Source organism: Nicotiana tabacum, chromosome 8, assembly GCF_000715075.1.
Source record: "Nicotiana tabacum cultivar K326 chromosome 8, ASM71507v2, whole genome shotgun sequence".
In the NCBI taxonomy this organism is placed as follows: domain Eukaryota; kingdom Viridiplantae; phylum Streptophyta; class Magnoliopsida; order Solanales; family Solanaceae; genus Nicotiana; species Nicotiana tabacum.
The window spans coordinates 34,299,235-34,324,901 of NC_134087.1; the positions used below are offsets into that span (position 1 = coordinate 34,299,235).

The 25,667-nt window shown below is 41.3% G+C and overlaps 1 long non-coding RNA gene across 1 annotated transcript; it reads right to left on the reverse strand.

Annotated features, from left to right (window-relative positions):
• Positions 1 to 668: 668 nt before the first annotated feature.
• On the reverse strand, positions 669 to 24,362 carry LOC142162673 (uncharacterized). Its single transcript, XR_012693925.1, has 5 exons — positions 23,687 to 24,362; positions 18,485 to 18,556; positions 16,464 to 17,980; positions 10,399 to 10,471; positions 669 to 775 (listed from the first exon to the last, which is right to left on the reverse strand). It is a non-coding gene; the product is annotated as an uncharacterized LOC142162673 (long non-coding RNA).
• Between the last annotated feature and the right edge of the window lie 1,305 nt (positions 24,363 to 25,667).

Sequence of the window (25,667 nt, forward strand, 5' to 3'; positions counted from 1 at the left end):
TTGTTGTCATTTATATCTTGTGTTACTTTTACTGTTGTACTTATTTATATTGTTCTGTTCTACACTGTCAAACTTTATATTTTATTTAACCTCAGTAAGGCCCTAACCTTCCTCGTCACTACCCGACCGAGGTTAGGCTCAGCACTTACTGAGTACCGTTGTGGTGTACTTATGCCCTTTCTGTGCATGTTTTTCATGTGCAGATCCAGGTACTTTGACTCATTCCTATCACCCTTGAGGCGAGGCGACTGCTCCAGAGACTTCGAGGTATATATGCCGTGTCCGCAGATCGAGGAGTCCCTTTCCATTCTATCTTGTAGTGATAGCCCTTCTATTTTCTTCTGTTGATGTAGACATTTTGGAGTTAGAGCATTTTTATTATATTCATAGCTTGTGATTCATGGGTTTCCAGGTTTTGGGAAATGTATTGGTTTTAAAAGTTAATATTGTGTATACCGAGCGGCACTTTTAAACGCTGGTTTATTATTCTATTTCTGTTTTAAAATGTTTTCTTCTGCAAATGTTGTTTATATTCCACATTTTAGGCTTACCTAGCCATAGAGACTAGGTGCTGTCACGATGGTTTACGAAGGGCGAACCAGGGTCGTGACAAAACATAATTGTCATAAAGGTTGAGACAGAGCCCCGCCATACCAAACAAAGCATATCTAAATCATACTGACCAAACAAGTAACTCCGAAGCAAATTGAGTGCACCAACATCTTCCGCTGAGTTGATCGCCTACTTGGAGGACTCTCAACCTGTTTATTGATACCTGCGGGCATCAAACACAGCATCCCAAGCAAAAGGGATGTCAGTACGAATAATGTACTGAGTATGTAAGGCACATAAATAAGTACGTAAAAGACAAGGAAAAAATATAGAGTAAATGACTCAACCTGTAAGTCTGGATAACTATGTAAATCATGAAATACTTTTAGTGTCATGCATATATGTATGAATGTCATGTCGTGCATAGGTACATATGTTCATAAAATCATCAAGCTTCTTAGGGCATCCCATCATATCATCTCGGCCACTGTGGGCAAAATTATCAATGTATACCACCACTGTGGTGGTGCATATATAACGTCGTAACCTTTTCCCATATCCCATATACCTATATACGTGTATATAACGCCATCTGTTCATGGGTCAATGTATATGTATAAATGCATCAAATGCATAAGAAATACGTTAATAAGATTTTTTTCAGAATGCCATAAAAATCAATATACCTTTTGGATAAACCTTATCAAATACGTATTTTTGTGAGACCCATGAACAAAAAATATAATAATAATTCACATGGGGAATCAAGAATCTAGACACCCCTAGTATTTCAATGAATATAGTCATTTATGAAAGTTGCATATTTTGCTCGTTTCATTTGTATTATTTGGATCATGCCAAAAAGAAAAAAGGGATAGCCTTAACATACCTGAACTGATTCTCTTGACAATCCCTTTAACACCCGTTGATTGTGACAACACGCAACAACGGTCGAAGTAGGGAAAATATCCGTGTGATATTCTTGAGAAATATTATACCGAGCTCTCTTAGAATCGCAATGGCACGCTGAGATAATATTGTGAAGTCTCGTATGACTTTTTTTTGTGGCTCTCATCTATAACTTTGCAAACATAGAATATCTCTTTTATGAATTGAATTAGGGAGTCCTTTTTATTAATATGGTTGCGGGGCCCGCTTGAAAGATGACTTGGCCATAAAGAAATTCTTAAGGTGCCACCTTATATTATGGACTTAAGAGTTACATTTGGGCTTTGAGACTTTCCTCACTTGCTGCCACGTTAAATTCAAGGGTTATCCCAAAGATTTATTCTTTAATTTCTTAGTTAATTGCTAATGTTCCCCCAAAAATTCACAATTAACCAAATATCACTATAATTAAGAATTATCTTAAATTACTTAAAATACTACTCACTTTTAACACACCTTATAGACCTTACTATCATGGCCATGTAGTACCTTATATGGCACTAGTCCATAAATACCGAGTATTTTAGCTTAGGCCGTATTTTATCCCAATATGTCAAACTTGGACGAAAATTCATTTTCTTTGACTTGCTCCCCCTCTCACCTTCATGAATTTACTCATCACTTGCTTGAAATAGCATAATGCTTATAATCTCCAAATAATCTTGTCCTTGAACTGAGGTCAATTATGTTACGACAATTTCACATATAATACTACAGGGTGTAACATCGTTGTAATATAATATTGTGAAGGGTAACATCATCTTAATATTATACTGCAAGGAGTAACATCACCGTAATATAATACTGCAGGACATAATATCGACGTAATATTGTGGGGCGTAACACCAATGCCCTAGCAGCATTCATGCATTTGATGAACAATGTTTTTCGGCCTTATCTCGACTCATTCGTTATTGTATTCATTGATGATATTCTGGTATACTCGCGTAGTCAGGAGGAGCACGTAGAGCATTTGAGAGTTGTGTTGTAGAGGTTGAGGGAGGAGAAGCTTTATGCAAAGTTCTCCAAGTATGAGTTTTGGCTCAATTCAATGGCTTTCTTGGGGCACGTGGTGTCCAGTGAGGGTATTTAGGTTGATCCGAAGAAGATAGAGGCGGTTTAGAGTTGGCCCGGACCGTTATCAGCCACAGAGATTCGTATCTTTCTTGGTTTGGCAGGCTATTACTGTCGTTTCGTTCAGGGATTTTCTTCTATAGCATCACCCTTGACCAAATTGACTCAAAAGGGTGCTCCTTTGATGTGGTTGGATGAGTGTGAGGTGAGCTATCAGAAGCTCAAGAGTGCCTTTACCACAGCTCCAATGTTAGTTCTACCATCTGCTTCAGGTTCATACATGGTGTATTGTGATGCTTCGTGAGTTGGTATTGGGTGTGTGTTGATGCATGAGGGTAGAGTAATAACTTATGCTTCTCGTCAGTTGAAGCCCCATGAGAAGAACTACCCCGTTCATGATCTAGAGTTGGCTGTCATTGTTCACGTGTTGAAGATTTGGAGGCATTATCTGTATGGTGTGTCTTGTGAGGTGTTTACTGATCATCGTAGCCTCCAGCACTTGTTCAAGCAAAAGGATCTCAATTTGAGGCAGCATAGATGGTTGGAGCTACTAAAGGATTATGATATCACTAGCTTGTACTATCCGGGGAAGGCCAATGTAATGGTCGATGCCTTGAGTGGGAAGGTGGTGAGTATGTGCAGTTTGGCATATATTCCTATTGGGGAGAGACCTCTCGCAGTTGATGTTCAAGCCTTGGCCAATCGGTTTGTGAGGTTGGATATTTCGGAGCCCAATTAGGTCTTAGTGTGTGTGGTTTCTCGGTCTTGCTTGTTTAATCGTATCAGAGAGCGCCAGTATGATGATCCTCATTTGGTTGTCCTTAAGGACATCGTTCAGCACGACGATGCGAGATTTGTGACTATTGGTAATGATGGAGTATTGATGATGCAGAGCTGAATATGTGTGCCTAATGTAGATGGGCTTCGGGAGTTGATTTCGGAGGAGGCCCATAGCTTGCGGTATTACATCCATCCGGGTGTTGCGAAGATGTATCAGAATTTGAGACAGCATTATTGGGGGAGAAGAATGAAGAAGGATATTGTGGGATTTGTAGCTCGGTGTCTCAATTGTCAGCAGGTGATATATGAGCATTTCAACAGATGGTTATTCCTGAGTGGAAGTAGGAGAAGATCACTATGGACTTTGTTGTTGGACTTCTACGGGCTATGAAGAAGTTTGATCCTATTTGGGTGATTGTGGATCAGCTGACCAAGTCCGCGCACTTCATTCCTATGTGTACTACTTATTCTTTAGAGCGGTTAGCAGAGTTATACATTTGGGAGATTGTCCGGCTGCATGTTGTCCAGTTTCTATTATTTCAGATTAGGGTACTCAGTTTACTTCCCAGTTTTGGAAGTCTGTTCAGCGAGAGTTGGGTACTCAGGTGAAGTTGAGCACAACTTTTCATCCTCAGACGGACGGGCAGTCCGAGCGTACTATCCAGATATTGCAGGACATTGCATGTTTTTCATCCTCAGACGGACGGGCAGTCTGAGCGTACTATCCAGATATTGGAGGATATGTTGTGTGCTTATGTTATTGATTTTGGAGGTTCATGGGATAAGTTTCTACCTCTTGTAGAGTTTGCTTAAAACAACAGTTATCAGTCGAGTATTCAGATGGCTCCATATGAGGCATTGTATGGGAGGCGGTGTAGATCGCCAGTTGGTTGGTTCGAGCCCGTCGAGGCTAGGTTATTGGGGACAGATTTGGTTCAGGATTCTTTAGAGAAGGTGAAGGTGATTCAGGAGAGGCTTCGTACCGCGCAGTCGCGACAGAAGAGTTATGCGAACCGGAAGGTTTGAGACGTGTCCTACATGGTTGGCGAGAAGGTTCTGCTGAAGGTTTCATCCATGAAGGGTGTTATGAGATTTGGGAAGAAAGGGAAACTGAGTCCTCGGTTCATTGGGCCTTTTGAGGTACTTCGGAGGATCGGGGAGGTGGCTTATGAGCTTGCTTTGCCACCCAGCTTGTCGAGTGTGCATTCGGTATTTCATGTTTCTATGCTCCGGAAGTATATTTGGGATCCGTCTCATATTTTGGACTTCAGCACGGTTCAGTTGGACGATGATTTGACCTTTGATGTGGAGCCAGTAGCTATTTTGGGACGTCAGGTTCGAAAGTTGAGGTCAAAGAATATAGCTTTAGTGAAAGTATAGTGGAAAGGTCGGCCCGTGGAGGAGGCTACCTGGGAGACCGAGCGAGAGATGCGGAGCAAATAACCTCACCTATTTGAGGCTTTAGGTATGTTTCTTGACTCGTTCGAGGATGAATGTTTGTTTAAGTTGGGGAGGATGTGACGACCCGGTCAGTTATCTCGTGAGTTTCCGCTCTGTTTCCCCCATTTCTGCTTCTTTATGCTTTGTTATCCGTGTTTTATGTGAGCGAGTTGGGTAGTTTGCGTTCAGAGTGGATTTGGTAAGAAATGAGGCATTTTATCTCTTCAAGAAGGTTTAAGTTTGAAAAATCAACCGGATATTGACTTATATGTTAGAGGGATTAGATGTGAGTTCCGATGGTTCGGTTAGCTTCGGGAGGTGATTTATGACTTGGGAGTGTGATCGGAATTGGTTTTGGAGGTCCGGTGTAGAATTAGGCTTGAATTGGCGAAGTTAGTATTTTGGCGATCTCCGGTTGGTAGGTGAGATTTTGATCCGGGGGTCAGAATGGAATTTCGAGAGTTGTTGTAGCTTCATTATGTCATTTGGGAAGTGTGTGCAAAATTTCAGGTCATTCAGACGTAGTTTGGTTGGGTTTTGATCGATAACATATTTTGGGAGATTTCTCAAATATTTGGCTTGAATTTGATGAGTTTGGGTAATTTGATGTTGTTTGAGGTGCTTTGATGATTGGAACAAGTTTGAATAAGGTATTGGGTCGTGTTGGTGCTTTTGGTTGAGGTCCCGGGGGACTCGGGGTGAAGTTGGATTGTTAACAGGAAACTTTTGGACTTAAGAGATCTCAGAAGTTGCTGCTTCTGGTATTTCCGCACCTGCGGATTGGGGACCGTAGGTGTGGTGCCGCTCATGTGGAAGAAGAGCCACAGAAGCGGTTTGGGAAGAATAGCCAAGGACTGCAGATGCGGCACAAAGACCGCACCTGCGGAGTCGCAGATGCGTCTTGTGGACCGCAGATGCGGAACTTGGCCCCCTAAGTGATTTTCGCAGATGCGGTGGAATTACCACAGAAGCGGTACTGCAGGAGCGGTGGTGGGGTCGCAGATGCGAAAAACCCCTGGGCAGAAAGTTTATAAGTTATTTCATCAGCGATTTTGAGCCATTTTTTCCTCCATAACTGAGTATTTTGAGAGCTTTTTGAAGGTGATTAAAGAGGGATTCAAGGAGAATTGATTGGAGGTAAGATTTTCGAACCTAAAACTCGAATCTATTATGAAATTAACCTAGAGATTCCTGGAACTTAAGCTAAAAATGGAAGAAAAAGGGCTTGGGGTTTTGAGTTTTTGATTTGGGGATTTGGAGGACCATTTGGGGTCGGATTTGAGAACTTTTGATATGTATGAACTCGTGGAAGGATAAGGAACCCGTTGATGTAAAAAAATTTGAGTTTCGAGAAGTGGGCCCAGGGCTTGGGTTTTGCTAATTTCGGGATTTTTGATACTTTTCGATTGTTTTTGCTTGGGCTTTATTCCCTTAGCATATTGTGATGTATTCATTCTGATTTTGGATAGATTCGACGCGCGTTGAGGCTGATTCGAGGAGAAAAGGCGACGCGAGCTAGAGTGGTAGCCGGTTCGAGGTGAGTAATGATCGTAAATGATGTCCTGAGGGTTTGAAACCCCGGATTTGCACATCGTAATGCTATATTTAGGTGAGACACGCACTGGATGATGACCGTGGGGTCTTTTACTACTGGGGATTGAGACTTGGTCCGTCCCGACTGATGATTTTACCGCGTATTTGACTGAAACTTATTTGTTATCATCATGATTTGGGCTAATTGCCATATTTGGGCTTCGTGCCAACTATTTGAACCCTCCGGGGATTTTTATCACTATTTCCTCACTGTATTGATTTATTACTTCTGTTTTAAACGATTCGAGTTGGTTTTATCATACTATTCCTAAATGAGAGGAATTTGTAGGCTAAGATTCCTATCTTCTATTATAGTGTCCGAGAGGCTGTGAGGTTAATGACTGAGAGGGGTTGAGAACCCAATGGTGAGGATATTATATATGTTATGGACCGGGCTGCACGCCACAGCAATACATATATTGGATCGGGCTGCACCCCGCAGCGATATGGCTCTTGGGATGTAGGAGCCCCTCTGGAGCCCGTACAACCCCAGTGAGCATAATCGACTATCTATATGGATCGGGCTGCACGCCGCAGCGATGTACGGATCGAGCTGCACGCCACAGTGGTTATTCTGATTTCTGTTATTATGAGAAATATATGGGTCGAGAGCTGAGAATGAGCACTAAGTGATAAGAGTGAGCCCGAGGAGCTGACACTATTCTTAGTGATTGATACTGTGCCCGAGGGGCGGATTTCGACTTGTTAATTGCCTGCTAAATTATCTGTTTTACCAGATTTAAAGAGATTTTACTTGACTTCTTCACTGATTTACTACTTTATGTGATTATTACTACTTTGATATATAATTGCTTTGTGCCTTTACGTGTTTTCCATTATTTATATTTATTATTCACTGGGTCGGAGTACTCACATCACTCCCTGCATCGTGTGTGAAAATTCAGGCATCGCAGAGTTTGCTCCTGAGTGTTAGTCTTCCCAGTCCAGACAGTGTTTTCGGAGACTACGAGGTAGCGGTTGGCGTCCGTAGCCCCCGTGCCTCCCTTATCTTACTATTTTTATGTTCTTGAACTTCTGTATCGGGATTCATATCTAGTAGACTGGTATCCGGATTTATTAGTTGCTCATGACTTGTGACACCCCGGTTTAAGCTGTGTCGGGATGGTTTCTACTGTTGTTATCATTATTTCCGCAAATTATGGTTATTATATCATGTTTTAGAACTGTTTATGGTGTTTAACTATTTAAATTAGGTGTTTTGTTTGGTCTGGCTGACCTTGTCTTCACGAGAGGCGCCATCATGACCGGGTTCGGGGTTAGGGTCATGACAGCTTACTATAATCTAATTTGCATTACAAATGAGAATTTTTAATCACTTCCACTAAATTTTGGTAAGTATCACTTTCATTGATATTTAGTAAGAGAATTTATAACATGTACAACTTTAGGGAATTGGATATTTTAACAAAATGACCTAGATCAAAAGGATGAGACTCCTCTCCATTTCTCATTATCTCCATTTTTCTAAGTTACTATTTGGATTGGACACACACGTGATAGTTTAAGATATGGAAAGAAAACACAATTAGCCGCCCAAATACTTTTGGTTACACCCGTCTAGCCATAAGTTTTGATTCACTATAAATAGCCGTAAATATTTCTAACTCCTGTTAGTAAATCCAAATTTCAAAGTCAATTTGACCTAGGTCCTAATAACTCTTGCCAATGCCACAAAGCTATTATCTCTCATAGTTACTAATTTAACCTTAAATTCAATCAAAACACTTTACCCAAAATTCTCCAGCATGCTTGTTTCTTTCTCAATCATTTAAGGATTCTTCAGAAACTCCCACCACTTAAAAAGGTTTTCACACAAAACAAGTATTTCTAGCTTTTTCTTCATTCTGTCATTGAAGCTAGAACTCAAAAGATTTGGGTTATTCAAAAATCGCTTCGCCATTGGTGAAACGGGTAAAATGACGGATCGCGCCTAACTCTACTCCAAAAAAGGATAAGCGATCGCTGCAAATATAATCTGGTCTAAAAGTCCGGAGTCGGATCCCACAGAGAACTAAGGTTTCGCTATAACTGTTCAATATCGCTAAAAAGACAAGTTTGAACAATTTTATAAATTATAACGATTGAGATTTATATTTCTAATTAATTAACTAACAAATACTAGAAAGTAATAAAATTATCAACTAAGGAGACTAAGAGTTGGAGACAAGATTAAGGCGGCTTAGAGTTATGATTTTCTCAATTTTCAAAATTCTTCCCACTACATCTCCAATAAATTTGCCTAAGTATTCTCTACCGATCGTGAGTACTCCAAGTGTTGTAATTCTAATCCGAGCAACTACCACAATTTACTAGACATATTCTTCCGAACTATACTAGCTGTCACTAATTCACCGCTCACTTATATCACACCAAGATTTCGTTATTGTTAATCCCGCCTTTAAACCCTCCATATTGATTCCTCATATACGTTAGGAGTAATATTGTTCAAAACTACCTAAATATGTACCTTTTTTCAAGCAATACATAATAAATAGGCACAGTCAATTGAGAGCTCTTCAATAAACTAAAATAAGCACGTAGTAATACAAGTAGAAAAATTCTAAGGCTCAATTATATAAAAACATAACAAGAATTCATCCACTAAAAGGTTCCATCAATACCGTAGATAAGAAATTAGCTACTCATGTTAGTATGTAAAAGTACAATACTAGAATTCATAGCAATGGAAAATAGGAAGAAAGATGAAAAAACATGAAGTTGAATCCTTCTCCTTGCTCCAAGTGTGTTCTTGCCTCCCCAAAGTCTTCTCTTCCTTAAAAGCACGTTTTAGGATGTACTTATAATGACTAGGGTTTCTAAGGGGAAAATATTTCTTCTCCTAATTCGGATTGGAAAAGCTGATTTTTTCTGCTCTGGTCCCAGTCTAGCGAAGTGAACCTCACTTCACTATCCAGGACTTTTCTGGTTTCTTTTGCTCCAGTCCTAATCTGGCTAAGTGAACCTCACTTCGATGTCTGAGACTTTTCTCTTTAGCTCTTTTTTCACCAATTTTTCTCTTATTTATCCTTTTCTATATAATTTTGTTCCTACACATAAGAGATACGTAACGAGTATATTTTTACTTCAAAAGAGGTGTGAACTCCCATAACTCATACAAGAATTAATACACAAACACACTCAAAATATGCACTTTTCATCCTTTATCACCACCCATACTTAAACTATTTTTCTTCCTCGAACAACTTCAAATTAAGCTGCAAGAAACACATTTCGAAACATACTCAAGTATCACACCAATGACAATTGCTTATATCAACGCTTAAAGCCCAGCATATGCACTCTTCATACTTTTCCTCAAGTATTAAACTCATGCCAAGATTATTTAGAATATTCATGTAAATCTTTCTAACATCATCACCTCAAAACTTGACTCTAATGCCTTCCACACTATGGCTCACTACTTGTGCCGACTGAAAAATCAAGGTCTTTACGAATCCTTTGCAAATCATGCGCCATCACCAACAAACCGCAGAGAGAAAATAGTCCACACACTCAAATATAAGTTCAAGTACATTTTAAGGACTCTCGGATCAGAATAGTTTGCTCACTCTCACAAATAAACTCTTATGCCACCTAAGTTCGTACCATAGGCTTGCCCGTAGTGTAAGACTTGACTAATCCAAGCTTGCAAAGTCTAGGATCAAGTAGGACTTTTGTCACGACCCAAAAACTGACCCGGTCGTGATGGTGCCTATCGTGAAACTAGGCCAGTCTACTTACTTCCAAGTACTCCAGATTTCATTTAAAACTTAAGTAAAACCATGTTTTTGACAAAAATCCGATAAAAGATATAAAGTAAAATCAAACAAAGCGGAAAATACAAGCCCGACCTCGGGTGTCACTATGTCATGAGCAAAATACTACAACTATTTGAAATAAACAAGACTACATAGTCTAAGAATAGCCAACAAACACACTAAGAGGAAGATAAGGAAGGAGAAGGCGGGACTGCGATTGCCAGGAAACTACCTCGCTATCTCTTAGGAAAAAGTCCACCACTGAAATGATCAGCAACCGCTACCGTGACCAGAGATACCTGGATCTGCACACAAGGTGCAGGAGGTAATGTGAGTACACCAACTCAGTAAATAACAAGTCCAAACTATGGACTGACAGGTTGTGACGAACCAAACCTCAACAGATAATCTCATTAAACTGTACAGAAAAGTAGACATGCTTATAGTTCAAGTAAAAACTCAATAGTAAATAAATGCAGCCTAAACAGTACGGAGTATAAAGCTCATGAAATCTCTATGTACCAATGCACAGATAGCATGATCAATGTTTCGTGTACCTCCACTAACAAGTGCTCAACCCCTCGGTACTATATATGGCCATCCGGCCCAGGGGAAAATCCATCCCAGAATATATATATCACTGACCACATTCATCCAGTACCGAGGAAGGCTATTCCAGCCCTGTGGAAAAGATCCATCTCCAGGTATAAACACTTCGACAAGATCCATATCCAGGGAAGATCCATCCCTCAATATCATCAACTGCGCTCACTGGGGGGTGTGTTACAGACTCCGGAGAGGCTCATACAACCCAAGTGCTGCCATAATAATCAACATAACCGCTGCGGCGTGCAACCCGATCCCATATACTGCCACTCACAACCGGACTCTCGGCCTCACTCAGTCATCACTCTCCAGTCTCACACACACGAGGTCACAATGTCATAATACTAGCCCGAACAATGATATGATGTGCCAAATAACAATAATCGAGACTGAGGCATGATATATAATGCATGAATAGGTCTGAGTACAGAATATCAATGAAGATAATGATATGACAACAAGAAACGACCTCTCGGGTCTCAACAGTATCGGCGTGAAGACCTAACATGATATCTAGCATGTTTTCACAGCACATTTCCTTAGTCACAGGATAGAAACACGGATATCAACAAGAAAGAGTTACTAAGAGGTGTCACGGAATAATCCAGGCCGCAATTCTCACAGTGCATGCCCACACGACAGTCATTTGGCATTTGCGTCACCTCAATAACAATCATAGAACACATAGTTCGGGGTTTTGAACCCTCAAAACCAAGTTTGTAAAAGTTACTTACCCCAAGCCCGCGACGCCCTTGCCTCTCGATTCGGCGTCCAAATGCCCTGAATCTAACCAAAATAAGTATATTATCATCAATATACGCTAAAGGAATGAAACCCATATGAAAATTGTCAATTTAACTCAAAAATACCGAAATTAGCCAAACCCAACCCCCAGGCCCACATCTCAAAATCTAATAAAAATCACAAAATTGGAAAACCCATTAGCTCACTAGTCTACCCATATCAAATTCATCAATCCAATGTCAAAAGCTCATCCAAATCCCAAAAATCCATTCTCCAATTTTTCTTCCATATTTCCCAATTTTTACCCCAAATTCTCAAATTAAATGATAAGACAAGACATAATTATGGAATTTCGCCCAAAACAAGTGAAGAACACTTACCCCAATCACTCCTTTGAAAATCCTCTCTAACGTCACCTTCTCCCAAGCTCTCTAATGAGTTTTTGAAAATATGAACTAAATCCTCGTTTTTGATCTTAAAGATTCTGCCCAGACGCTTCCTTCTTCACGAATGCGGTCAAAGCCTCGCGTTCGCGAAGCACAAAAATCACTGCCAATTATTGCTTTTTTGCGAACGCGACTTCTTTCACGCGAACGCGAAGCTTCAGCTGCCCAAGCCATCGTGAACGTGACCCTACCTACGCAAACGCGATGCACAAACTCCTGGGGTCCCAGCTGCTCCAATTTACCCTACGCGAACACGACTCCTCTCACGCTTTCGTGATTCACTGGAATCCAAACCTACGCAAACGCATCCCCTGACTCACGAACAGGAAGAGAATTTTCTCCCCTAGACCCAGCTCTTCTTCGCGAACGCGGGACAATCTTCGCGAATGCGAAGAACAAATTCTTCTGCAACAAAAACCAGCAAAATTTGCAACTCTCCAAAACCAAGGATTGGTCCGTTAACCACCCGAAACTCACCCGAGGCCCTCAGAACCTCAACCAAACATGACAACACATCCCATAACATCATTCAAACTTGTTCCAATCTTTGGAACACTCAAAACATCATCAAAACATCAAATCACCCTGGGATTCAAGCCTAATGATTCCAAAACTTCTGAATCCCTCAATCGATCAAAAAGTCTATCAAACCTCGTCCAAATGACCTGAAATTTTGCTCACATGTCCCAAATTACACAACGGACCTACTCCAATTTTTGGAATTCTATTCTGACCCCGATATCAAAATTTCCACTACTGACCGGAAAATGCCAAATTTCCAATTTTTCCAATTCAAGCCTAAATCTTCCATGGACTTCCAAAACACATTTTGATCACGCTCCTAAGTCCCAAATCACCTAATAATCTATCCAAACCATCAGAATTCACATCCGAGACCTTCTACCTATAAGTCAACATCCTGTTGACTTTTTTAACTTAAGCTTACTCAAAAGAGACTAAGTATCTCATTCTTCTACAAAATCACTCCGAACCCGAACCAACCAACCCGATACCACATAATACAGCTGAACAAAACATAAAGAAGCAAAAATAGGGTTAACAGAGTGGTAACTCATGAAATGACCGGGTAGGTCATTACTCTTCCCCCTCTTAAACAAATGTTTGAAAAAGAACGGGTCAAGAAACATACTTGAAGCCTCAAATAGGTGAGGATATCTGCTCCTCATCTCCCACTCGGTCTCCCAGGTAGCCTCCTCAATGGGCTGACCTCTCCACTGCAATTTCACTAAAGCTATATCCTTTGATCTCAACTTTCGAACCCAACGCTCCAAAATAGCCACTGGCTCCACATCATAAGTCAAATCACCGTCCAACTGAACCGTGCTAAAATCCAAAACATGAGATGGATCGCCAATATACTTTCGGAGCATAGAAACATGAAATACCGGATGCACACTCGACAAACTGGGTGGCAATGCAAGCTCATAAGCCACCTCACCCAATCCTCCAAAGCACCTCAAAAGGCCCAATGAATCGATGACTCAATTTACCCTTCTTCCCAAATATCATAACACCCTTCATGGGTGAAACTTTCAATAGAACTTTCTCCCTAACCATGTAAGACACATCACAGACCTTCTTGTCAGCATAACTCTTTTGTCTCAACTGCGCTGTACGAAGTTGCTCCTGAATCACCTTTACCTTATCTAAAGCATCCTGCACCAAGTCTGTACCCAAAAGCCTAGCCTCACCTGGCTCAAACCAACCGACTAGAGATCTACACCGTCTCCCGTATAAAGCCTCATATGGAGCCATCTGAATACTCGACTGATAACTGTTGTTATAAGCAAACTTTGTGAGCAGTAGAAACTGATCCCATGATCCTCTAAAATTAATGACACAAGTGCATAACATGTCCTCCAATATCTGAATAGTGCGCTTGGACTGCCCGTCCGTCTGAGGGTGAAAACCTGTGCTCAACTCAACCTGAGTACCCAACTCTCACTGCATGACTCTCCAAAACTGCGAAGTAAATTGAGTACCCCTATCTGAAATGATGGAAACTGGGACACCATGCAAGCAAACAATCTCTCAGATATAAATCTTTGCTAATCGCTCTGAAGAATAGGTATATACACAGGAATGAAGTGTACGGACTTGGTCAGCCGATCCAAAATCACCCAAATAGCATCGAACTTCTTCAAAGTCCGTAGGAGTGAAACTACAAAGTCCATGGTGATATGCTCCACTTCCACTCTAGAATAACTATCTGCTGAAGCAAGTGACAATTGAGACACCAAGCTACAAATCCCACAATATCTTTCTTCATTCTTCTCCACCAATAGTGCTACCTCAAATCCTGGTACATCTTCACGGCATCTGGATGAATAGAATACCGCAACCTATGGGCCTCCTCAAGAATCAACTCTCGAAGCCCATCCACATTGGGTACACAAATCTGTCCCTACATACTCAACACATTATCATCACCAATGGTCACGTCTCTAGCATCATCATGTTGCACTCTATCATTAAGGATGCGGATCATCATACTAGCGCTTTCTGATACGATCAAATAAGGAAGACCGAGAAACCACGCAAGCCAACACCCGGTTGGGCTCTAAAATATATAATCTCACAACCGATTGGCCAAGGACCGAACATCAACTGCAAGGGGTCTCTCCCCAATTGGAATATATGCCAAACTCCCCATACTCACTGCCTTTCGGCTAAAAGCATCGGCCACTACATTGGCCTTTCCCGGATGGTACAATATGGTGATATCATAATTATTAATCAACTCTAACCATCTTTGCTACCTCAAATTTAGATCTTTTTGCTTGAACAAATAGTGAAGACTGCGATGATCAGTGAATACCTCACAAGATACTCTATACAAGTAGTGCCTCCAAATCTTTAATGCATGAACTATAGCAGCCAACTCCAAATCGTGAATGGGGTAGTTCTTCTCATGGGGATTCAACTGACGAGAAGCATAAGTAATAACTCTACCCTCCTGCATCAATACACAACCAATCCCAACTCTCGAAGTATCACAATACACGGTATATGAACCTGAAGCTAATGGCAAAACCAATACTAGAGCTGTGGTCAAAGCTGTCTTGAGCTTCTGAAAGCTCTCCTCATACTCATCCGACCATACAAATAAAACACCCTTCTGAGTCAACTTGGTCAAGGGTGATGCGATATATGAGACTCTCTAAACAAACCAGCGATACTAGCCTGCCAAACCAAAGCTACGAATCTCTGTGGCTGAAGACGGTCTGGGCCAACTCTGAACCGCTTCTATCTTCTTTGGATCAACCTGAATACCCTCGCTGGACACCACGTGCCCCAAGAAAGCCACTAAACAGAGCCAAAATTCACACTTGGAGAATTTTGCATAAAGCTTATCCTCCCTCAATCTCTGCAATACAACTCTCAAATGCTCCCTGGTCCTCCTGAATACGCGAGTACACTAGAATATCATCAATGAATACTATCATGAATGAATCAAGATAAGGCCGGAACATGTTGTTCATCAAATGCATAAACGTTGTTGGGGCATTGGTTAGCCCGAAAGACATCACAAGGAACTCATAATGACCATATCTGGTCCTGAAAGCAGTCTTAAGAATATCTGAATCCCTGATCTTCAACTGGTGATAGCCCGAACGGAGATCAATCTTGGAGAACACTCTCGCTCCCTGAAGCTGATCAAATAAATCATCAATGCGAGGCAAAGGATACTTGTTCTTAATTGTTACTTTGTTCAATTGCCTATAATTAATGCGCATTCTCATTGTGTCATCCTTCTTCTTCACAAACAGAACGGGCACACCCTAAGGTGACACACTAGGCCGAATAAACCCCTTATCTAGGAGTTCCTGAAGTTGTTCTTTCAACTCCTTCAACTCCGTTGGTGCCATACGGTATTGCAGAATAGAAATGGGCTGAGTGCCCGGCACCAGGTCAATACCAAAATCAATATCCCTGTCCGGTGGCATGCCCGGCAGGTCTGCAGGAAACACATCGGGAAAATCCTTCACAACTAGGACAGAATCAATACTGGGAGTCTTAGCTCCAACATCCCTCACAAACGCTACATATGAAAGGAAACCCTTCCCAACTATACGCTGGGCCTTCAAGATAGAGATCCCTTTACTAGGAACATAATCATTCACACTACACCACTCGATCTGCGGCACACCCGGCATAGCCAAAGTGACTATCTTAGCATGATAGTCTAGAATAGCACGACATGGAGATAGTCAATCCATGCCCAAAATGACATCAAAATCCACCATGCTCAATAGCAATAGATCCACTTGGGTCTTCAGACCCCCAATAGTGACCACACATGACCGGTACACACGGTCTACAACAACAGTATCGCCCATTAGGGTAGATACATGAACAGGTAAAGCAAGAAACTCACGGGGCATACCCAAATAGCAAGCAAAGTATGATAACACATAAGAAAAGGTGGAACCGACATCAAATAATACAGAGGCATCTCTGTGGCAGACTGAAACAATACCTGTAATGACAGCATCTGAAGCAATGGCGTCGGGTCTACCTAGGAGTGCATAGAAACAGGCATGATCGCCCCCTGATCGACCTCCCCCTTTGGGGTGACCCTTGGCTACCTGACCTCCACCCCTAACTAGCTGGGTAGGTGGTGAAGTAACTGGAGCAGAAGTTGAGGGCTGACCCCTCTACTGAAGCTGACCATCACAAAGTCGAGGGCACTTCCTCCTCATATGTCCAAACTCTCCGTACTCATAACAACTACCCGATGTTGGAGATGGGGACTAAACCGAACCCCTAGAACCAGAATGACCAGTAGAAGGACCTAGCATGGAAAAACCCTGGACTGATGGGGCACGTGACGAGCTCTGGGCTGGTAGGGCACTGAGTGATGACTGGCCCCGCTGAGATCCATGATGACCATGACCCGAATATGCCCCGCGAAACTTTGGACGGGCTGATTGACCGAACCTGAAAGAACTACTTCTACCATGCTGGGACTGGCCCCTCGAAGGAGCACCACTGTAACTGCCCGATCCTCGAGGCCTCTTGGACTCCCTCTCCTCTAGATCCTGACGGCGAACCGTCTCAATCTCGAGCGCGATATCAACCACCTCCTCAAACGCAGCACCCAATACTCTCTCTCTAGTCATAAGAATACAGATATGGTAATTTAGGCCATCAACAAATCTCATGATCCTCTCACGGTCTATCGGAACCATCCAGACGGCATGGCGAGCCAACTCAGAATACCTCACCTCATACTGTGACACAGTCATATCCCCCTACTTCAGCCACTCAAACTGCCTACACAGCTCATCTTTGCGGGACTGTGGTACATACTTCTCCAAGAAGAGAGTGGAGAACTCCTGCCAAGAAAGGGGTGTTGCACCAACCGACCTACGCCTCCCACCAAGTGAAGGCAGCCCCAAAAAACTGAAAGCTGGTAAATGCCACACCACTAGACTCAATAATCCCTGCTGTATGGAGCATCCGCTGTCACTTATCTAGAAAACCTTGGGTATCCTCGCCCTCAGCACCACTGAATGACGAAGGCTGGAGTCTACCAAACCTTTCAAGACGATGTTGCTCATCATCCAGCATAACTAGCATAACAAACTCCTGAGCTGGTGCAACCGGTTGGGCTGGAGGTTCCCCCGGCGTCTAAAGTCCCTGCACTACCTACTCAGGGGTGCGAGCAGCGGGGGTCTGATTGCCTCCCCGGGCCTATGAAGTAGTTGCTGCTATAGTGGATGAAACTACCTGAGTTAGGGTAGTGCAAACTGATAGGATCTGTGTCAAGGCCTCCTGAAGACCCGAAATCACGATGGGCACAGCTGGTGCCTGAACCAGTGCTGCTGGAGCATCCATAGTTGGAGCTTGATCCGGAGCTAGGGCAGCTGGTGGATCTACAGGTGCTGCCCTCACTGCTCTGCCTCTGCCACGACCACATCTATGGCCTCTGGTGGTCTCTACTGGTGGCACTAGTGGTCGTCCACCTCGTCCGGTAGCTCGCGTCCTCAACATCTGTGAGAGAATGGAATAACAGAAGTTTAGTACTCGGACCAACAAGTTCGCGCGACAAGAATTCCAAGAATATGAAGTTTTTCCTAAAGGTTCTGCAGCCTCTCGAGGATAGATACAAACATCTCCATACCGATCCGCGAGACTCTACTAAACCTGCTCATGACTCGTGAGACCTATGTAACCTAGGCTCTGATACCAACTTGTCACGACCCTAACCCCAAACTTGATCGTGATGGCGCCTCTCGTGAAGACAAGGCCAGCCAAACCAAACAGAACACCTCATTTAAATAGTTAAATACCATAAATAGTTCTAAAATATATGCGGAAATAATGATAACAACATTAGAAACCATCCTAATACAGCCCAAATCGGGGTGTCACAAGTCATGAGCAACTAATTAATCCGGATACCAGTCTACTAGATATAAACCCCGATACAGAAGTTCAAGAACATGAAAATAGTAAGATAAGGGAGGCACGGGGGCTACGGACGCCAACCGCTACCTCGTAGTCTCCGAAAACACTGTCTGAACTAGGAAGATCAACACTCAGGAACAGACTCTGCGATGCCTGAATCTGTACACACGATGCAGGGAGAATGTTAGTACACCGACCCAGTGATTAATAAATATAAATAATGGCTGAAAGCAAGAAAACACGTAAAGGCACAAAGCAATTCTATATCAAAGCAGTAATAATCACATAAAGTAGTAAATCAGTGAAGAAGTCAAGTAAAGTCTCTTTAAATCTGGTAAAACATGTAATTTAGTAGGCAATTAACAAGTGGAAATCCGCCCCTCGGGCACAGTATCAATCACTCAGAATAGTGTCAGCTCCTCGGACTCACTCTCATCACTTAGTGCTCAATATCAGCTCTCGACCCATATATCTCTCATAATAACAGAAATCAGAATAACCACTGCGGCATGCAGCCCGATCCATATAGATAGTCGACTGCGCTCACTGGGGGTGTGCAGACTCTAGAGGGGCTCCAACAGCCCAAGCGCTATATCGATGCGACATGCAGCTCGATCCAATATATGTATAGCTGCGGTGTGCATCCTGGTCCATAACATATATAATATCCTCACCATTGGGTTCTCAACCTCTCTCAGTCATTAACCTCACAGCCTCTCGGGCACCATAATAGAAGATAGGGATCTCAGCCTACAAATTCCTCTCATTTAGGAATAGTATGATAAAACCAGCTCAAATCGTTTAAAACAAATAGAAACATGACTGAGGATATGATTTTTAACAAGTAGAGTGAGGAAAATCAGTCAAAATCCCCGAAGGGTTCAAATAGTTGGCAAGAAGACCAAATATGGCAATTAGCCCAAATCATGATGATAACAAATAAGTTTCAATCAAATATGTGGTAAAATCATCAATCGGGACGGACCAAGTCTCAATCCCCAATAGTAAAAGACCCCACGATCATCATCCAGTGCGTGTCTCACCTAAATATAGCACTACGATATGCAAATCTGGGGTTTCAAACCCTCAGGACATCATTTACGATCATTACTCACCTCGAACCGGCTACCACTCTAGCTCGGGACACCTTTTACCCTCGAATCGTCCTCCACGCGCATCGAATCTATCCAAAATCAGAACGAATACGTCACAAAATGCTAAGGGAACAAAGCCCAAGCAAAAACAATCGAAAAATATCAATAATCCCGAAATTAGCAAAACCCGAGCCTCAGGACCACTTCTCGAAACTCTAATATTTTTACATCAACAGGTTCCTTATCCTTCCACGAGTTCATACATATCGAAAGTTCTCAAATCCGACCCCAAATGGTCCTCCAAATCCCCAAATAAAAAACTCAAAATCCCAAGCCCTATTTCTTCCATTTTTAGCTTAAGTTCCAGGAATCTCTAGGTTAATTTCACAATAGATTCAAGTTTTATGTTCGAAAGTCTTACCTCCAATCAATTCTCCTTGAATCCCTCTTTAATCACCTTCAAAAAGCTCTCAAAATACTTAGCTATGGAGGAAAAAATGGCTCAAAATCGCGGATGAAATAACTTATAAACTTTCTAATCAGGGCTTTTTCGCATCTGCAACCCCACCACCGCTCCTGTGGTACCGCTTCTGCGGTAATTCCTGCGCATCTACAGAAATCACTTAGGAGGCCAGGTTCCTCATATGCGGTCCACGAGCTGCATCTGCGACTCCGTAGGTGCGGTCCTTGTAACGCATCTACGGTCCTTGGCTATTCTTCCCAAACTGCTTCTGCGGCTCTTCTTCTACATGTGCGGCACCGCACCTGCGGTCCCCAATCCGCTGGATCTGAAATACTAGAAGCAACAACTTTTGAGATCTCTTAAGTCCAAAATCTTCCCGTTAACCATCCGAATTCACCTCGAGGCCCCGGGATCTCAACCAAAAGCACCAACATGACCCAATACCTTATTCAAACTTGTTCCAATCATCAAAACACCTCAAACAACATCAAATTACCCAAAACTCATCAAAATTCAAGCCTAATTTTTGAGAAATCTCCCGAAATACGTTTTCGATCAAAAACCCGACCAAACCACGTCTGAATGACCTAAAATTTCGCACACACCTCCCAAATGACATAATGAAGCTACAGCAACATTCGAAATTCTATTCCGGCCCCTGGATCAAAATCTCACCTACCAACCGGAGATCGCCAAAATACTAACTTCTCCAATTCAAGCCTAATTCTACACCGGACCTCCAAAACCAATTCCGATCACACTCCCAAGTCATAAATCACCTCTTGAAGCTAACCAAATTATCGGAACTCACATCTGAGCCCTCTAATACATAAGTCAACATCTGGTTGACTTTTCCAACTTAAACCTTCTTGAAAAAGACTAAGTGTCTCATTTCTTACCAAATCCACTCTGAACGCAAACTACCCAACTCGCTCACATAAAACATGAATAACGAAGCATAAAAAAGTAGAAATGGGGGAAACGGAGCGGAAACTTATGAGACGACTGGTCGGGTCGTCACGTAAGCAAAAATCAAACAAGAAATCTGTCACGACCACACTGATAACAAAGTACTTTTTTTAATTACTTGGTATTCAAAAGTTACTAGTTCGACTAATCTAGATTTGAATCGTGTATAGCCTATTTTAGGAGGAAACACTTCCTACTAGGTATTTCTTCATTCACATGGCTCAAATATGAGAATTAAACATTGAGGGTTTTTATTTATACCGCCAAATTTCTTCATGATAATAGCAAAGTATTAAACATTCAAAAATGTTTATATCCTAAATTATTAAACCCAGAAGTAACAAAAGGTTAAAATGTACATGTTATCATAATGTAACCAAAGGAAACTATTTTATATCCTCATAACATCATAGGGGTCGCCCTAGAGAGGGGACTGATTAGGTGGCGCCCAGGCCCATTTCTATGCACTCCCTGCCAGACCAGATGTTATCGCTTCAAACATAGTGATCACAAGTATTGTCTCATTATGTCATCGAGAAGCTTCTTTATTGCTTGACCCTGGTTCTACCTATTCATATCTATCGTCGTTTTTTACTTATTATCTGGATATGCCCCGTGAGTCTTTAGCTTTATCTGTTCGTATATCCACGCCAATGGGTGATACTATTATTGTGGACAGAGTGTATCGGTTGTGTGTAGTGACTATTAGGAGATTGGAGACTAGAGTTGATCTCTTGCTACTTAGTATAGTTGATTTTGACGTGATTTTGGGTATGGATTGGTTGTCTCCATGTCATGCTGTTTTGGATTGTCATGCTAAGACTGTGATGTTGGTGATGTCAGGGTTGCCATGGATTGAGTGGCATGGTTCATTAGACTATGTTCCCAGTAGAGTGATTTCATACTTGAAGGGCCCCGCGGATGGTTGGGAAGGATTGTTTATCTTATTTGGCCTTTGTAAGGGATGTTAGTGCTGAGACCCCTACTATTGATTCTGTTCAGGTGGTGCAAGAGTTTCCGGATATATTTCTTGCAGACCTGTCAGGCGTGTCACCCAATAGGGACATTGATTTTGGTATTGACTTAGTGCCAGGCACTCAGCGTATTTCTATTCCTCCATACCGTATGGCACCGATTGAGTTGAAGGAGTTGAGGGAGTAGATTTAGGAACTCCTTGAGAAGGGGTTTTTTAGGCCTAGTGTGTCACCTTGGGGTGCACCTATTCTGTTCATGAAGAAGAAGGATAGTATTATGGGAATGTCTATTGATTATAGGTAATTCAACAAAGTCACAATCAAGAACAAGTATCCTTTGATGACCTATTTGACCAGCTTCAGGGAGCGAGGGTGTTCTCCAAGATTGATTTGAGGTTTGGGTATCACCAGTTGAAGATTCGGGACCCGGATATTCTTACGACAGCGTTTAGGACCCGTTATGGCCATTGTGAGTTCCTTGTGATGTCTTTTGGGATGACAAATGCTCCAACAACGTTCATTGTCACACCTCTTTTTTCCCGAGGGTATAGGGATGGGGAGTTTCTCTAATTGACATTAATCGAAATGGGATAATTTATTTAATTCAAAGTCGTCACTTGGAATAATTTATGGTATCCAAAGTCACCGATTTATTTTAAATCCCAAATCAGGGAAAGTTTGAATCTGCTCTAAAGTCTTCGAAACCAGAAGACCAGGTAAGAAATTTTGTTAATCCGGGAGAAGGAGATATGCATTCTCGGGTTCTGTGGTTTTAGCACGGTCTCTTTAATCATACCTGGATTAATTAAATTGTTTAATATTTTTTATTTTAGAACCTATGTAAATTTTACCTTCTACCGCTTTTAGATTATGGCATTTATGGATTTAATCTTTGAAACGGATTACATGTGCGTAAATCCCTTTTATTTGGGGAGCTAAAATCATGTCACGCATATGTGTACACAATCTATCACGCTTTATTAATTATTAAGATTTTTTGGACAAAGTCATGCGAACGTGTACCTTAGTTTTAAGTTTAAAAATTATAACTATATCACGCGCACGTGTATATAATCACGATAATTTATTTATTAATACGCGCCTAAAGCATACTAGAGATTATTCAAGATTTATTTCTTTCCTAAGTTTGAGATTACACAAAAAAATGTCAGCATTTAACTAAAAGCCCAAGGTGCAATGAAGGTTATTCCGGTCCAAATCTTTTAACAACTAGACCACACATTTCATTCCAAGACTTCAATTTGTTATTTTCCTTTTTTGGATCTAATAAATGAAAATAATTTTTTTTCTATTTCTACATATGACATCAGATTAATAAACTTATCCATAAAACTCTTAAGCACATTCATGGTTAAACATGGTAGGGATTCGAATGAAACAGTGTGAATATTAGTTCCTAGTTAATAACATCTCAATTCATACATTATATTAAACAACATATTTACTCAAGGCCTTTGGGGTTTACAATAATGAATTACATGGATTATAATTTGACAGCGAGGTTCTTCAAACACCCAGTATCACTCACAGAATCAACTGAAGAACATACACAGTTTAATATTCTCACAGATGAGCCTTCACTTCCCCAAATTATGACTAGTCACAAAATCACAATTAGTTTAAGCATGACGGGTAAAATTTAAATCAATTGAGTATCCTATTAGGTGTATATATACCCAAGGAACAGCAGAAGCAATAGATTCACGACCTTTCAAGCAATTCAAATCATTGATTAAAAAAGGTAAATGACAAATTAGTGGGTATGTACCTAATGCCTTGAGTTCATTTGAGAAATAATCAGCAGCGAATAGCAAAATTTCAGCCAATTTCTCTTGAACTTTTATTCAAAAATAAGCCTTTGAATACAATCTGAAGCAAAATCTAACAATAATCGCGAACCAAAACGGAAATCTACTCACGGCGGGGAACTCAGAATAGAGGAGGAACTTCGACTCGAATACGTCTTCAATCAAACTCCATATGGAAATCAAAATCCAAACTGAAAGAAGAAATATATTTTTTTGAATTTGAGGACAAGAAATGGAGAATTTTTTTTGGTCTGTATTTTCTGAAAAACAATCAAAAAAGAATCAAGATGGAAGAATGAGAAGAACCTTATCTCAAACCTTTTCTCTCAAGATTTCCTCTCTGATTTTTCGTTCAATTCCCCTCCCCCTCTTTGTCGTTTCCCCTTTTTTTTTATCTCATTCTATATATGTGTGTGTGTTTAGGCTGCTGGGTGTTGGAGAGTATGGATGATTTTTGGAGTTGGAGGCGGAAAATTTTAGCTCTTTGAAGCTAGGAGGTATTGTTGGAAATTGGGAGGAGTTGAGTCTTTGAGGGAGGCAGCCGATTTCCATCTCTGATCGTTCTTCTTTTTTTGAGTGTGTGTGTCACTAGTTTTTTCAAGAATGAGGAGATGTAGGATTTTTAGGGTTGAGGGATATGGGCTTGGATTTAGGAAAAATTAGGTAGGGTCTATGTATTTATAAAAATATAAAAATCACTCTTAATTAATTAAAATAAACTACTAAAATAAAATTAAATATTAAAAGTAAAACTATTTTTGTATTTTCAAATGTTATAATAAAGTAAAAAGTAGAGAAAATAGGCTAAAATCATGGTAAAATTAAAATACTATAAACATAAATATATTAATTGACTTTAAACTAAAGATGAAAATATTTTTGTGTTTTTAAGTGTCAAAAATTATGTGTTTGCATTCATGCATCTGATGAACAGTGTGTTTCAGCCGTATCTCGATTCATTTGTCATTGTATTCATTGAAGATATCCTGGTGTAACAGGAGGAGCATGCGCAGCATTTGAAGATTGTGTTACAGCGGTTGAGGGAGGAGAAGCTTTATGCTAAGTTCTCCAAGTGTGAGTTTTGGCTTAGTTCAGTGGCGTTCTTGGGACACATGGTGTTCACTGAGGGTATTCAGGTGGATTCGAAGAATATAAAGGTGGTTCAAAGTTGGCCCAGGCCGTCCTCAGCTATAGAGATTCAGAGCTTTCTTGGTTTGACTGGTTATTACTGTTGCTTCATGTAGGGTTTCTCATTTATTGCATCGCCCTTGACCAAATTGACCCAAAAGGGTAATCCTTTCAGGTGGTCAGATGAGTGTGAAGAGATCTTACATAAGCTCAAGACTGCTTTGACCACAGCTCTAATTCTAGTTCTACCATCAGTATATGGTTCTCATACAGTATATTGTGATGCTTCTCGGATCGGTATTGAGTGTGTATTGATTCAGGAGGGTGGAGTGATTGTTTATGTTTCGTGCCAGTTGAAGCCCCATAAGAAGAACTACCATGTCCATGATTTGGAGTTAGCTTCCATTGTTCATGCGTTGAAGATTTGGAGGTACTATCTCTATGGTATGTCTTGTGAGGTATTTAATGATCATCGTAGCCTCCAACACTTGTTCAAATAGAAGGATCTAAATATGAGGCAGCGTAGATGGTTGGATCTGCTAAAAGATTATTATATTACTATTTGGTATCATCTGGGAAAGGCCAATATGGTGGTCGATGCTTTGAGTAGGAAGGCAGTGAGTATGGGTAGCCTTGCATTCATTCCTGTTGGTGAGAGACCTCTTGCAGTTGATGTTCAGACCTTGGCCAACCAGTTCGTGAGATTAGATATTTCTGAGCCCAACCGAGTTCTAGCTTGTGTGGTTTCTCGGTCTTCCTTATATGATCGCATCAGGGAGTGCCAATATGATGATCTCCATTTGCTTGTCCTTA